At 41.5% G+C, this 17,024-nt stretch overlaps 1 protein-coding gene across 2 annotated transcripts in view; it reads left to right on the top strand.

Moving 5' to 3' along the window:
* Window positions 1-4,772: 4,772 nt before the first annotated feature.
* The window catches only part of LOC125746885 (rho-related BTB domain-containing protein 2-like), a 33,826-nt gene continuing 21,574 nt past the window's right edge, over window positions 4,773-17,024 (top strand). Inside the window, exon 1 of one of the 2 annotated variants that reach the window (XM_049021493.1) lies at window positions 4,773-5,034. The gene's annotated coding sequence lies outside the window, so the exon portion shown is untranslated. The remainder of the gene's footprint in view (window positions 5,035-17,024) is intronic. The other variant, XM_049021495.1, reaches the window with a different exon arrangement.

Raw genomic sequence — 17,024 nt, 5'->3', positions numbered from 1 at the left:
TCCTCTACTGGGTATCTCACATGATTTGCTTTTTAGAGGACCAGATTGCTTTAATGGGTAGGTGTACTTAATAAATTGGCCACTGAGTGCATATTCTGTTGTACAACAATGGGTTCCCTCCATGTCAAATTTGCTGTTGGTTCCAGTTTGTAAAATGTAGGAAGTTTACTAAGGTCCCATTACTTATCTCTTTAAAAATGGCCACTACAAACTATTGAGAATGGCGGGAGCGGTTCCCCATCATTTTAGAAAAGAATGATCCCCTTCACAGTTTGATGCACACATGAAGTATAGTATCCAAGTGGAACGCTCTTAAAATGTTTGTGAAAAGAATACAAGCATTAGAAACAGGTGTACTATCTGCTCACCTAACTAACCCACTGTGTTTCAAGAGGATGTTTCACAAACATTTTCGTCCAAGGAGTGTGGTGAAGTCACCTAAAGAGGTGTGTCAAAGTGGCAGACACTCTTTCCAAGCAAATATCAGAAAAAAATATATTCCTGTATGGTTATTTGTTGTAAGTACCATCAATGTGATGCATACAGTATATATTTGCACATTTTTCCAAATAATTTAAACATTTCAGAATTCAGAGATCAAAAGTACAAGCAGATTTAATGACTAATGATTAACTTCTGACATTAATAAATTTGATAGGACTTGTCAAAAAAATGTTCTCATAGCGGGGGTTTCCTACGGGGACTCCGGTTTCCCCCCACAGTCCAAAGACATGCTGAGGCTAATTGGAGTTGCTAAATTGCATGTGTGAGTGTGCCCTGCAATGGCTTGTTCCCTGCCTCGTGCCCATAGGCTCTGGACCCCCCGCGACCCAGTAGGATAAGCGGTTTGGAAAATGGATGGATGGATGGATAATATAAAAAGGCTATGATAAGGCTCTCTAATAATATTAGAATTATTATTGCTTGGTCATTTTACAGCAGTTGTTCTGATTCCTATTGGCATAATTTTCTGTCTGTCCCAATTTCCCAGCTAATGCTATGATAAGGTGGCATTATTCAAAAGAAATAGCACTTTTATCATATTTATCCTGGCCAGCAAGCTTGAAAGTGATTACTGTAGATAATGACAATTCCTCATTAAAATTTGATTTGGTGTGGTGAAACACATAATGGTCTTGAGTACTACAAAACCACCATATATTTATAGTTCATTTAATTACGGTCTAACTTTCTTAAAAGTTGCTCATTGTATTATTACTTACCCATGCAGAAACTGTGGAATGGTGGCTGTGGCCTCAGACAGTGTTCACACCCCTCCCCTGTCATTATGTAAGCTTGCATGTTTCCCTGTCTGGGTGGCTTTCCTCCCACAGTCTAAAAATATGAAGTTGTGGTCACCTAGTCTATTAAAATTGCTATGTGTGCCCTGCCCTGGACCTACATCCGGTCCAGGACATACTCTCCCATGTGCCCGTTACTTCTGGGTGTCAGGGCTTGTCCTACCCATCCCCCAGTATGACCAACAGGGGTCGCTGCTGGTCCTCTGGAATCGCTGTTTTCTTCCCAGCTGTGTCCTGTCGGATCCCTGATCCGAATGTGGTAAACATCAACACCTGAATTGTATTGGTCCCTCGTTGATACCGTATATAAGAGCTTCCCAGTCCTGTGTTCCCCAGTCCAGTCATTAACGTCAGTCCCTCTGTTGCCTGTGCCCAGAGTTAGTCGACCCGTTTTGACCCCTCGTGTTTCCCTGCTCCTGTTTTAATAATAAAACCCCTTTTGTTCTCCTGGCACCTGCCCTTGAGTCTTTCATCCTTTATGTCAGGACGAATAACAGGACTCTCCAAATAATCTAGTGACTATACCCCACAACTCCTAGCGCTCCACATCTCTGCCTGCCTGATCTAAAGTATAACACCCAGTCTGCTTCCTCAACCCAAGCCTCTTGCCTGCTCAGTGGTTCATGGACAATCTGCTAATTCACCCAATGAGTGACAGTGATCTGAAGGAGCCTGACGATCCTGACAAGGTAGTGGAGCCACCCACCATGCAGATTATCACACCGGTGCCATCCCTGTATGGGATATGGTGCTGGAAGATGAAACAGGAGGAAGCAGGGCCAGGCTGATGCTGCCCTGCACTCCTGGTCCTCCACAGCTTGCCATGGTCCTGTCTGCACATCTCTTCTCAGCATGACACTGGAAAGAGACTCCAAGTTCACTGTAGTCGGTTCAGGATGGATGATTATTGATGGACTGCAGTGTCATTTTTGTTTACTCATCAGATTCATATTTTAATTCTGAATTTAAGATATGGAGGTCTCATATGAGCTCTATACTTAATGCAATACCTCTTCTCTTCAAATAGCATGTTTCCTGTTTTATGAATAAAATTTTATGGTAGCATGTATCATATACACAAAAGACTCCATTCTAGTGGCAACAAATTGTCCATAGTACCTCTACTCATGGTATGACCTGTAAATGTGTACTTCAAAGTATCGCACTTGTATATAAATGCTCAGTCAATACAATTCACCAAATATTTTTCTCTGTAATGATGGTTTGTGACATGTCCATCTGCATGCTAGGGGACAGCACCTTTTAGTTTTAATTCTCTTTGGAAGAGGTCTGTCACTTTTTGGTAGATTTCCAGGCTCAAATTTAGCAACTAGGGAACTTAGTGTTGACTTGAAGTGTACTAGTTCTTTATTGGGTACTCTATGTTTTTTGTAACTTACGTATTTATACTACAGCTTCTCAATATAGCTTTTAAATATTATTGCTCCGTTTTCCTCAAATTCATTTTCTCATATTCATACAGCTATGTATCTTAAATGTTCATATTCAAAAATCATATATGATAGCTGCTGCATATCTGCCTTGCTTTTGGCCTCAACCACTTCATTTTGCCATCAGTCAGTTTCAGCCTGTCAGAAACATAGTGCCATTCAACAAAGGTGGACATACGGCTCCTAAAGTAAAGTGTATAGCATTCTGTCTACCTCAGACTATGCTGTTCCTTCAATAACTGATTACCACTCAATTTTCATTACTTTCTTTTAACTGTAATTAGCTGGGGGGCTGCCAACTTTGGTTAGTGGAGACTAGTCTGCACACGCATTTACATGCATGTAACAGTTTTATTGGCTTGTAAACAGTCTGTAGGGTTTACAGACTATACCAGTGCTTTTGATGTAGGCCTAGTTAATTTTAGGTTTATAATGGAATAGTACATATTTGCCTTAAGATTTCTAGCGTTAGTGTGAGAGTCTGAAGGAGGGAGTGCCATGCAAGATATGTGAGAGTTGGAAACCTTGCGGGGTGGCATGGTGGTGCAGTGGTTAGCACTGTTGCCTCACACCTCTGAGACCCGGGTTCGAGTCTCCGCCTGGGTCACATGTGTGTGGAGTTTGCATGTTCTCCTCATGTCGCCGTGGGGTTTCCTCTGGGTACTCTGGTTTCCCCCCACAGTCCAAAAACATGCTGAGGCTAATTGGACTTGCTAAATTACCCGTAGGAATGCATGTGAGAGTGAATCGTGTGTGAGTGTGCCCTGCAATGGGCTGGCCCCCCATCCTGGGTTGTTCCCTGCCTCGTGCCCATTGCTTCCGGGATAGGCTCCGGACCCCCCGCGACCCAGTAGGACAAGCTTGGAAAATGGATGGATGGATGGAAACCTTGCCACAGTGTGTTTAGCCTGTGCTTTAGTAATTGCTCAGGTACCCCTGGTCTTGTAAACTCAAAAAAGTTCACTGTGACTTTTAGGTTGAGGCAGGTCTTGCCCATCTTCCCCTTTCTCCTGGTCAAATGAGACGTTGTCCAGTCTTTGCTTCTCTGTCTCTTGTGGGTCTCTATTTTTTTTTTGTTTGTGAAAATTCACTTTCTCTGCATATTGGTTGTGCTTAGTGTGATTATTTTACATAAGTTTAGGGTTCCACTATGGGTTTTGCTTGAGGTGGCTAAGGTTGAACAAAGTTAAAGGAATATTGTAATTATTTTTTGGATTACATTATGGATGGATGGATGGATGATGGGTGGAACTATATATATCACTCTTTTATATCGTTAATAAAATGACTTTGAAACTTGCATTATTAATCATAGTATGCAAGACATGTCCTAGTATAACCGAATGGGGTCTGGTGCTACTTTATGAATGGATAGGTGTGGTGATTGTTGTGAGTGACGGAGGAATGTGTAGCCGTGTTTCATTGAAGTAGGCTGGTACTATCGGGCGTAGCAGCCACTGAGAGAGACAACGACCCCAAACGAATCCATAGTATTTCTCCGTATGAAGCTGGTGAGATAAAGGATCCTTGACTTAGCAGATTAACTAATGATGATATCTTTCTTTAAAAATCGTTCAAAGCTCACTTCATATTGTATTTCCATTGTCAAACATGTCAGTGTTTATAGTTTGTGTATTTCCAAGGCATAGAGAAAGTAACATATGTTACTTACATGACGCAACGATGTGATCAAAAGTAAACTGTTATCAGTTAAACAATGCTTTGCTTGTTTTGTTTAGCAAAGAAATGTAACCACACTATATAACATAAACCATGTAATATTCAGATCATTACTTCACGCGTAAATGAATAATGATATGTACAACTAAATTTTTTTTTAATATAGCCTATAAAATCAAGGGAAATAATTTAAAAGGAGTTATATATAACCACAACAATCGTGCTGTGTTTCTTTTTTAGGCGTGACAGCAACAAAAGGAGGTAAAAACCCACATCAGCACCAGGGCACAAAGTCGCCCACTGCTACAGGCAGTTTGTGTTTCACTGTTCTAAAAGCTTTGGCATATTTAAAATAGGATAGAGAGCCAGATGGCTGTTTTCCCGATCAAAAATCAATAATCCCCCCACCATGAACGAGAACCGTATTGGGTGAATTGGGTCAGGGTAGTTGGGAGGATTTGAAAAAAAAGACACACTAGAAGAAGAATCGCGAACTATTAAAAGAAGGGTGGAGGGGTAGTGAAGTATTGCTATTTCGTATTTAGCGAGGAGGACGTGGCGGTGAAACCCGCACAGATTTCTGCAGTAACACACCATTAAAGGTAAGAATATCCATCTGTATTGCAAATAAAATTGAATATGATTTGGGAATTCATTTTTATGCAAATGCCAATGCACTTACAAAAGTATCTCCAAACAAAGAAACATTTCGTTACTACTGAAAAGAATGGATCAACGTTCTCCTATTTTATATAAATTATAACTAAGATTTGATTGAAGATTGACCACAGATTGAAAAAAAGTGTTTCGATTTTTATACGATCCGCCCTTATTTACTAAAAAGTTTTTTTCTTTATTTTCGGAGACAATCATAAACCATGTATATATATATATATATGTACATACTTTATGTCGAAATTGTTTATGCTACTATAATAAGTATTGTGAACATTTGTGTTATTATCAGAATGAAAGCATGTTGTCTCTAGTCCGAAGGTGGGGTTCACTGAAGTTTCATTTTGCCGATGTTGTTGTTTTGCTCAGTAGGCTGTGCTAAAGCAGAAACGGAATTTCTTGTGCCTTTTTACGGTCCTGATATCGCTTCGGGAATTTATTTAATTCATCGAACTTACTTTGCCTCTTTTTTTAAAGATAATTTATTTCGGCACGGATCTTTTAACAAAGCCTCGGTCCTGCCCAGTATTTTTTAACCACATTGCATGTAACGGCATTTGTAGGAATAACTCTGATCAATACATACAGAAAATATAGGGGAGAGCGGGCATGGTTGAAACACATTTTCTTTAACCACCTGTAACTCACTGAATTTTTGAGCTAGAGTTTTTAAACTTTTATATGAAGTGCCCACATTTGTTTGCTACAAACGGCACCAAGTCAAATCTCTGCAAGAATTTCACAGACCTCGTGAGTTCATGACAAATACATGGTGTTCCTTTACAACTTACCCCAGTAGTGGGGTAGGTTGTAACACATGCTAGGGTAAGTTGTAACAGTTAGACAAAAGAAGCAAAAACATTGGCCACACCATGCTATATACTTCAAAAGAGGTTTATTGAAATAAGCAAACAATTCAGAACAATGTCTCTGTGACTTACCATAACTTAAATCCACTAGTCTGCTAGAACAAACGTCCATAATGCTTAATTAACACTCTACAGTACATGCATCTTTGCAAAAAAAAAACATGTAAGTATAATAAAAATAATGTGTGTATTCTTAATCAGAGTCACAATGCTGATAAACGGGCATTGGTGGCTTGATGGTTATGGGGAAGAGCACTTGTAATTGAAAGATTGCAGGTTCGAATCCCTGACCAGCAAGGCACCACTGAGGTATCCTAAGCAAGGTACTGTCCCCAACCACTGCTCCCTGGGTGCTGAATTAGCTGCCCCCTGCTATGTCACATTGTCACATATGGGTTAAATGCAGAGGACACATTTCATTGTTGTGTGCTGTGGTGTGTCAACAATGACCATTGATCACTAAATTCTAAAATGAATGTTGGTAACCCTGGAGTGCAGGCTTGGTGGGCCCAGAGTCTGTCAGTCCATAATGCAGTTCTGCTGCCTGAGTCAAATATTCTGCCAGCACCTTCTCCTGCACCTCCGAGAAAACTTTGTTGCTGCTGTGGTAACCTATACTGGGAAGATCACCGGACCCCTGGTCTCTCAGCTTCTGCAGTGATTTGCAGTATCTGCTCAATGTTACTTGGCAGATCCTGTGTGCCTTCACAACTGACCTGATTGACTTGCCCTTCCTTGTGACCTCAGCAGATGCACCTCTTTCGGTCTTTCTTTTCCACTGTCTAGGCAATTAGCAGGAGAATAATACATCACAGTTTACCTATACCAGTTTAACTATAATTTAATCTTATATAAGTCGTATGATTTTATCTACAATAGTATAAATACTAAACAAAATATAGTCTTGTTCAAAAAAAAAATTCTTTACTACCTCAAAATCTGTTTTTATTTGTAAAATCTACATGTACCTGTTTCTAGCCATGATATTCATCATGTGGGTTTAGGGAGGAAGTATGTAAACAATGAAATGACTACATGACTCTTATCCTATCCCTGATTGGTGGAATTAGTGGCGTTACAACTTTCCCCATGTTACAACCATACCCAGTCTCCCCTAAATATGAACAACAGTGAGACAAATGAGTTATTTACACCAGAAACGTGTAAATATTCAATATATAACATATTCAATTTCTAAAATTTACCAGTAGAGCATGCCATTCTTTTGAATTTTAATAGTGATAAAAGAGGTGTTACTGTGTTGTCAAGTGAAACCTAGCATGCTTGTACTTTTTTTCCTGTCTAGATAACATTTTGGACAATAATTATTAATTCATTTCAATATGTTCAGTGTTTTATCAGTATTTTCTTAATCTCTTGGTATTGATATTGTTTAAGTCAGACACTAGGATCAGCACAAAGGTAAAGCTTAAATTATGCAGACATTAAGCTTTCATTAGATATTGTAATTACCCTACTGAAATATAAATGGACTCCTTCTAAAAACCAAAACTTGTCAGATACATTGCCTTAGTACATGTATGACAAAGTTATATACAGGGTTTGTCTATTGGCTTCATGTGCCTTGTATTCCGTGTAATAATATTACAGTACAGAGGTCACATGGACTAGAATGATGTGCACTATATCTGTTTCCTCCGTGGGTTTGTGTCTAAAAATGGCACAAAATCTCATTAAGGTTGCAGTATTATATATTTTTTATTTGGCCTAGCTGATCAGTGCACTGGCTCCTCCCCTCTGGCCTAGCTGATCAGTGCCCTGGCTCCTCCCGTCTGGCCTAGGTGATCAGTGCCCTGGGTCTTCTTGTTTGTGCAAGCTGATCAGTGGCCTGGCTCCTCCCATCTGGCCTAGCTGATCAGTGCTGTGGCTCCTCCTCTCTGGCCTAGCTGATCAGTGCCCTGGCTTCTCCCCTCTGGCCTAGCTGATCAGTGCCCTGGCTCCCCTCTTCTGGCCAAGCTGTTCAATGCCCTGGCTCCTCCCCTCTGGCCTAGCTGATCAGTGCCCTGGCTCCTCCCCTCTGGTCTAGCTGATCAGTGCCCTGGCTCCTCCCCTCTGGCCAAGCTTATCAGTGCCCTGGCTTCTCCCATCTGGCCTAGCTGATCAGTGCCCTGGCTCCTCCTCTCTGGCCTAGCTGATCAGTGCCCTGGCTCCTCCTCTCTGGCCTAGCTGATCAGTGTCCTGGCTCCTCCCCTGTGGCCAAGCTTATCAGTGCCCTGGCTTCTCCCATCTGGCCTAGCTGATCAGTGCCCTGGCTCCTCCTCTCTGGCCTAGCTGTTCAATGCCCTGGCTCCTCCCCTCTGGCCTAGCTGATCAGTGCCCTGGCTCCTCCCATCTGGCCTAGCTGTTCTGTGCCCTGGCTCCTCCCCTCTGGCCAAGCTTGTCAGTGCCCTGGCTTCTCCCATCTGGCCTAGCTGATCAGTGCCCTGGCTCCTCCTCTCTGGCCTAGCTGATCAGTGCCCTGGCTCCTCCCATCTGGCCTAGCTGTTCTGTGCCCTGGCTCCTCCCATCTGGCCTAGCTGATTAGTGCCCTGGCTCCTCCTCTCTGGCCTAGCTGATCAGTGCCCTGGCTCCTCCCCTCTGGCCAAGCTTATCAGTGCCCTGGTTTCTCCCATCTGGCCTAGTTGATCAGTGCCCCGGCTCCTCCCCTCTGGCCAAGCTCATAAGTTGTGCTGAGCTAAGTTAGAATAAAAGCCAGCTGACCCATCTGTTCAAGTTGTCAATCTCTTCCTTTTTTAGCAGTAAAATATGGTGCTGCTCTATAATAATACTAATCTGCAAATGTTTAATAGGATAAACAGCTTTACAGAAAAATCATGCAAAATCATACCTGTGGTGTGAATTAACATGAGTACATCTAATGCATTTTACATCACGATCAACACATATAATATAGCTTGATATCAAATGTGGTTGCTCTCTATATTCCTAGTGTATTCTTTGGAGCCCATTTAGCATTACATTTAATGCAGAAATGTTCCTGCTATTTTCTATGAGAAAAATTAGGTAAAACCTTTGTGTACTAAAAACTGATGCTATTACAGTGAAAGTAACAAGCAATGGAAATGGTGTGCTTCGTTTGTATAAATGAACTGAATAATTACAAGTACACACATTTATAAAGTGAAGGGTTTTAGACAGACTTAATATTTCGTTAATAGTGTCTGATTAATCTATGTTTTATTTTCATTGCTTTTTAATATTCTAGTCACTTAGTTTTAAAATTTTCAGTTCTGTTTTGAAACAAGTCTGTGTATGGCATGATACATTAATCTAAAAAAATGTGTGATTTACCATCTGTTTAATATTTGATATCACCATAGGAATTAATTGTTGGAAGATTATATAGCATTGTGTGATTTTGTTATTTAAATAGCTATGGAGAGCTGGTAAGCACTGTATTGTATCCTTTAGACTGAAAACTGTTTTAGTTATATAGTCACATACCTAATTATATGTTATTTTATTTTACTTTTAGAATTTAAAACTGGTGAAAACTTAATGGTGAAACTGGCTCAGAGGAATCTGTTTTGTGTTGGGCACAGCAAGTGCTATGTTGGCATGTTAGCAAACTGGAATAATATTGCTTTGGTGCATCACACATTCCTCCCTGTTACAAGTATCTAGGGGCCTGCTAGTCCCACACAGCTGGAAGGCATATGAGACAGCATGCTATTGAGCAATATCTCCCTCCAAAATACATGAATTAATAAAATAATAGTGTTAAATGTAGATGTCTCATCACACCACATTTCAGCTGGTGTATTTTTAAAATAACATTATACAAACCTGTTGGGTAAGCTGCAATCCATAAAACTGAGAATGTTACAAACTGACGGAAGGTGTTTGAAAACTTTTGTCTTTTATGTATTTTGGCGGCTGCTAATGTTGTTGAGCAGCATGTTCTTTGCCAGAAAGTTGTGCAAGGAGCTAGGGCACTAGGTTGCTGACAAGATGAAGGGAGGAGCGCACATCAAGAGGAAGAGATGTGAATGTTAGGGCCAGGGTTGGGGGTTGACTAGAGGAAGAGCAGTAAAATAAATACGAGCTTCTGCTGCTTGTATATTCCAAGTTGACTCTGCTGCTCATTTGATGTCATGCTGTACTTCACTCAGATAAGGCGAATATGATGGATTCTGTTGTTTTTGTGGATATTTTGTGATGCTTGGAACTGAAGGCTGCATTTCTGCTTACTCACTGGAAAGTAATGGCAGTGTAATTAACCAAGACTAACTCCCACACCCTTGTTTTTTTAGTCTTTTCCATTAGTAACTGAGAAAGAATGCCTAATTGGGTTTATTTGTTTAATCTTGTTATACATAAAAATGTCTAATTTCATGCTCAATTTGTTACCGCCAAGCTAATCCACACTGGAGCACTATTTACGGGGTTAGTTGATGATGTAGTTGTACTTATCTGTCCGAGATGGTGTAGAAGAAAAAGTATTTACATTTTTATATAGGTAAGAGCTTGACAAAGAATTCACTGTTTTGGGCAAAAATCAGTCCATAAATATCAGCCTATCCACCCCAATAGGGTCAAGAGTTGTTCCAGTATGCTGAGTAAGTTCAACAAAAAAATGGGGAAATATGTTATCATTGAAACACCAAGCTGTAACTGTACTGTGTGTGGTTTCTCAGAGAAAACAGGATCAACACAGCCGTAATATGTTCCTATACCTTTAAATATTTTCCAGAGATAAACAGAGGACAAATTAGGTTGTATGTGAGCAGGGTCACACAACTAGGTCTGTATGTTGCACAACGTGTATTGACCAAATCCTAAGTGCAGATAGTAATTCAGCCTCTTCTGGGTAGACACATTGCTGCTTTATTTTAGTATAACACTGGGTCATTGACCAAGTTGCCTTCTATTGATTAAGGCTGATAATGAACTAAGCTTAGAATTTAATTATTCCTTTCTACACTAACAATAGTTAAGATTTGCAGAAGGATTTATCATGTGTTTTGTTTGGTTATTTATTGTTAAGGTTAGTGCTGGGTAGGTGTTATGGTTGTCATAGTTGGGACTAGGGTTATGTCATACAAATGAATGGAGAGTCCCCAGAATGATATACATACCTAATCTCTCTGTGTGTTCGTGTCTGTGTGTCTGTGTTTGAGAAGCATATGTTTTCATCTGGGATTAGTTTATCAGGATTTTTTTTCAAAAGCACATTGCTGTAGAAGCATCTTATAAATTGTGGCTTCCTGGTTGCTTAAAATAAGGTCCTGCTCAGCTTTGTCAAGTCAACATGGGTTTAATTAAATTAGAAGTAAGCGACAAACTTTGCACCAGTGAGCCCACTTTCTTATGAGCGATGTACAAAGTGGGAGGGCAAAAGTAGCATGAGAAGAAGAAGAGATTTTAACCATTTTTGGACTGAAAAATATATACTTTGGTGTCAGAAAAACAGAATTTTACAAGCGGTGTTTTTTGTAAATAGCTGGATGGCATATTGAAATACAGGAAGACTGGAGGGTAAGATTGGAAGGGCATAAAGGAAAACTGAATTTCTGAATAAGATGAAATGGAGTGGGAACGGTTTATGAGAGACCACGTTTTTTCATTCTATTTGCATGCTATGTCAGAACAAAAACATTTATTAAAATGTCATTTAGGATCATCGATTAATAAGATATCAAGAGTTTTAAAGTATTAAATGTTTTAAAATTAATAAAACAATCAGAGGAGTAACTTTCCTAGGAGCTGAAGGCAGAGTTCCTCACATATGAAATTCTCACTGTGAGTTTGAAGAAAACCTGTCTACTATGTGACACCCTAAACCAGGCAAATTGTTTTTAGATCTGAGCCCTGAGACAACATTGCTGACACGCCAGCTGAATCACTGATCAGAACCGCAGGTTTGTTTTCTTTTTACTTTGGATGCTACAGGGTGGATAAAGGCCAAACACAGCAAGTAGGGCGGTCTTTGTTGTGTTCAGCCATTCCTTAGCAAAACCAGTATTAAATAAAGGAGAATGAACACACCTTACCTAAATGTGAAAGACAGGCACAAAAGATCTGATTTGTAATATAGGGGAGCTGGCACTTTACGTGTCTAACTGCACATTCTGCCTCAGGTGTGATGGCAGTTTTCCCAAGTCTAGGATGATCTGACACAGGGGCTTACAAAATGACAAGAGGTGCATTTGAACTTTGGGGCCAATGCCTCGAAAACTTTATTTGTGCCATTGTGCATCCTTACTACCCTGCTTGTAAGGAGGGTAACACTCAATTAGACATTCCTGCGTGTTTTAGTTGTTCATTTTACCCTTTTTTGTCTTTCACCCACTTGGATTATCATCATAGCTCTGAAGCTCATCACTGTGTCATTGTGGTCAAAGTATGACACAGCCATTGCCAGACCATGGTGAGCTACAGACAGTTATTCATTCCTACACTGTCCAGAAATAACCCAACACCACTATGGATCTTTCCATCGTGATTTGGACACTTAGTCCTAAGCACACCACCTTTCACATCCACATTGCTGCCGATGTGTGAGACACAATGAACTTCAGGCAGCGCATTGTTCAGAAAGAAGTAAGAGCAGAAATGTGCATGTGTTTGAATCTTTCTTGTTTTGTGTTTCGTGTGGTGCCAAGACAACAGTCATTCTTGACATCAAATTTGTGGTGTCTTCAGACTGGAAAATTGTGTAGCCTATCCCACAAAATTGTGTTCAGAAAACAAAAGTGCTGTTAGTCTGTTTCCAAAGACCTTTGGAGGAAAAGCCTTATTTTGCTCTCAAGAAACATTTTCTGTAAAAGTAAAGCATGGGCCTGTTCATCAAGTTCAGTTTTTGGCTTGTGCTTAATGCCTTGTGATAATATTGGCTTTCGTTAGACATGACATTATACATATATTTAAAAAATCCTGTGTTTTTTTCCTACATATTTATGTTGAACATTTCAATATAAATGTAGCTGTCTGGTTTTTTAAGTAGAAATATACACACTGGCATCTATTATTAAGGCACCACAATAGCAATGTGTATATTACAGTGGCAGTTTAAAATTTGTAGATTTGTTTTAAAACAGTGTAAAACAAACCTGTCTGAGTTTGTATATATGAGTAGGTCATTTTAGCCTACAGAATATATAGTCCTACAAAGGGTTGGCGACCCATCCTGGGTTGTTCCTTGCTTTGTACCAGTAGCCTCTGGACCCCACACGACCCTGAATAGGATAAGTGGTTTCAGAAAATGGATGGATGGATGGAATATATAGTCTGTCAATGGGGCCTTCAGAGATATAACAACAGAGTTCAAGGACATGCACGCTTGTTAGCTTGTTCATAAAGAGCTGTCTGATTCACGCCAAAGGAATCTCATAGCTCCACAAGACACCACTTCATGGGGAGGAAGGTAAGAGTTGCCAATAATAAAAAGTCTGACAGCTCAAACATCAGAAATCTATCCATTAAAGGAGTGTTCTACAAAACAAGAATTTACATGCCTGCAATGAAATCCCACCACTTATAATAATAAAATAATATACTGAAGACTTATTTTGAAATGTTGTAAGAGTGTATCCATTACCCTAAATTTAGTAGTTTGTATTGTTGTAAAACTGGAGAGTGTCGGTGAAATGATGCAGGCAGCATAAGGCTGAGGTACAGAACACCAGTCCATCAAAGGTCACATACCCATTATCGGCAATTTAGATATGATCAGACTAACAGCTTGTCAGTTTCCTCCGGGTTCTCCAGTTTCCCTTCACAGTCCAAAAACATGCTGAGGCTAATGGGAGTTGCTAAATTGCCCATAGGTGTGCCTGTGTGAGTGAATGGTGTGTGAGTGTGCCCTGCAATGGGCTGGCCCCCCATCCTGGGTCGTTCCCTGCCTCGTGCCCATTGCTTCCGGGATAGGCTCCGGACCCCCCACGACCCAGTAGGATAAGCGGTTTGGAAAATGGATGGATGGATGGATAACAGCTTGTCAGTCCCACATGACATATCCATGTAAATTGTAGTGTTCAGCACAAAGTTTAAATTGTTTCTTCTCTGTGTTTCTATTTGAAAATACACTTAGTGACAAAAAAAGTTAAGCACCCAGAAGTAATGGTTTGATTTGGATGTAATTTGGTACACATGCTGACTAGCAATGGGTATGTAAATTATTAGATTTGCAAGGAGCTGCCATGTCTAGTCACCAGACACATAGGTTGCATCGTAGATGCATTAGACAGCGTTACCAGCACTTGATAGAGTTTACTAGAGGTCGCATTGTGGATTTGCATGAGGCCAGGTGGTCATATAATGCGATTGCCTGGCATGTGGGGCTTGCGAATGTCACATTTGCCTGATATTGGAAAAAATGGTCACGTGAGGCACCCACACACGTCGGGAAGCTTTTAGTCATCCAAGAGAGACCACACCAAGGGAGGATCATCGTATTGCGTGCCAAGCATTATAGATCCCCATGACATCTGCGTCTGCCATTCAGAAATTGGATTCTCCAGAACACTGTGTCATCCCGCACCACGTCTTAATGCCTGACATCAGCCGAACTACAGGTTCACCGTCCCATGTGTAGGCTGCTGTTAATACCAGTGCAGAGACGGCTGCGTTTGAAGTGGTGCCGTAACCAGGAGGCATGGACTGGTGACGAGTGGCATCGTACCATGTTCAGAGATGAATCTCAGTTCTGCATTACCACGGACGACCATCGTGTGTGCATGTAGCGGTGCTGAGGGGAGAGACACTCCGGTATTTCTCTTGGAATCATGGTGTGGGGAACAACAGGGTATGACTTCATCTCTGGTAGTGAGTCAGGGGACCCTGACGGCACAGTGCTGACATCCTGCGTGCATGTCTTACCCCTCCTGAAGCAGCCCCCTGGTCTTTCAACAAGACAACGCCTGTCCACACATGGCATGTGCGTCCACGGACTGCCTTCATCATGTTGAGGTTCTCCTGTGGCCAGCGAGGTCCCCCAATCTTTTCCCAATTATAGTCATTGCGATACAGTCACATGACCTTTCACTATGTGCAGATTTCATTTGCACCACTCCGTTAGGGTGCTTCACTTTTTTGTCACTGAGTGTACATGCTTTTGTCTGCATTCTCTGCACTCTTTCCCTCTCTCACCCTTACCCTCCTAATCTATTTACTTCGCCACCATCTCCTGAGGTCTGAAACATTGCCAGACACATCACACGGGCAGCAGTGCCTAGAGCCAAACTAGGTGGTCTGGCGTGAGCTCGCGCTACGTCAGGAGCCTCCCCCCTGATGCATACACACTTCACACACACCCCCAGGCCGTAGAACTTTCTCTCCTGCACTCCCCTCCTGCTGCCAACCTGCACCAGCCGACTGCAAACAGGCTGCCAGGGGCAGCATATCATGTAGGGTGGAATGGCTCAGACAATGCGTTTTCCATGGCGTAGAGAGCAATTGCCATTTGAAATGTTTATATCAAGGGAATGGCCCATTCAATTCATATGGTATAAGGAATCTCTGCAGAAAAACAGTATTTACTTCCAGCAGTAGTTTTCTGTGGGCTTTTGGTTGAAATTTTTAGAATTATTTCTTTCCCTCTGTTTTTTTTTTTTTTTTTTTTTTGATGGTCCACCGGGGAAGTGACCTTCATGTGTCGCGAATTAGAAGGCAGATGTGGCTGGTCGAAGTGACTTCTAATGTAGACAGCAGAATAAGGGTGGGAAGCATGCAGATGGAGTCGTAGGTGGGTGGCTGTGATATACGCAGCTACCAGGCTATGCCATAGTGCCATGTAAGTTGACGTTCCGTGCCAGCTCCTCTGCTTGATTTAGCAATGACGGACTTGCTGTCAGACTGGCTTCCTGTCGCTTGTTTGTACCAACCATTCTAGAGCTTCAGTGCTCAGTGTTATATTAGGATACCAAGATCTGATGACCAAGTAACATTTATAGCACAGATGACAGACCACTGCAGCAGGCCGCTGCACGTTTGCGTCCAGTTCTACTCCCTATATATCTGCAGTTACGTTTACTGCGCTTTCACAGATTATACCTGATGTCAAAGCATCACGCTGTAACAACCTGTTTTTCTGCTTGCTATTGCTGTGTTACCATTGCCCTTTCATTTTTGCTATTGTTGGCATTGAACCTGGATTTTCCTATATTCTGGCGAAACAACAAGTGATATAAGGAACTAGAATCTTCCCGCCCTTGACTGATCATGGACCAGTATTCTACTTACTGAAATATAAGTGGCTATATTTTTTTGTTGAGGGGGGGAGATAATGATTAGGGCCTGTATGTGGAGCATGTGCCTTCAATGAGGTCAGCATGGGAGAATCTCCAAGCTCCATGGCTGGTCTCCAAGGGCCCCCTTTCACCCGGGTACTGTTTCCACAGTACACCCACTGCCCTTATTTAAGCCGTGCCAAAAGGGCCAAAGGGCTTAGCTTTCTCATGGTGAGCATTTGTGAGTGACATTGAAATTCTGATTCCTCTTCAGCTCACAGGGAAGGAAACATCACAGAGAACTCAAGCACTGGCAAAAAAAAAAAGTGAGAACATTTGTGTTTACTCATGAAGCATTTTGTTTCTGATCACTTCATCTAAACTTTTATTCAAACTTATATAACTGCATGTATGACCATTTATTATGTTGCTGAAATTTGCAAAGATGTAAGTGGTCAAGGACATATGACATGATACTTATTTCATCCCATATGGTACCCTGCTGTACCATCTCCTGGGACACTTGTTTCATCAGTGGGGGGCATTGGAGCCTATCTCAGGCAGCATCGGGCACAAGGCTGGAGTACTCCCTGGATGGGATGCCAGTTGTTCCATAAGGCACATGCATACACTCTCACGCCATGAGCAATTTGGGAAATCCAATTCACCTAACTGTATGTCTTTGAACTGCAAAACCAGACAACCCAGGGGAAACCCACACATCTCTGGAAGAACCTGCAAACACCACACAGTCATAGCAGAGGCAGGATTAAAACCACCAACCCTGGAGGTGTGACACAGAAGTGCTACCCACTGCGCCGCCATGCAATCTGATGAATTCACTTGGAAAATAAAAAT

This window comes from Brienomyrus brachyistius, chromosome 7, assembly GCF_023856365.1.
Source record: "Brienomyrus brachyistius isolate T26 chromosome 7, BBRACH_0.4, whole genome shotgun sequence".
Classification (NCBI taxonomy): domain Eukaryota; kingdom Metazoa; phylum Chordata; class Actinopteri; order Osteoglossiformes; family Mormyridae; genus Brienomyrus; species Brienomyrus brachyistius.
Note: the sequence above shows the minus strand (reverse complement) of the source record. Positions and strands in the feature narration are given on the sequence as shown.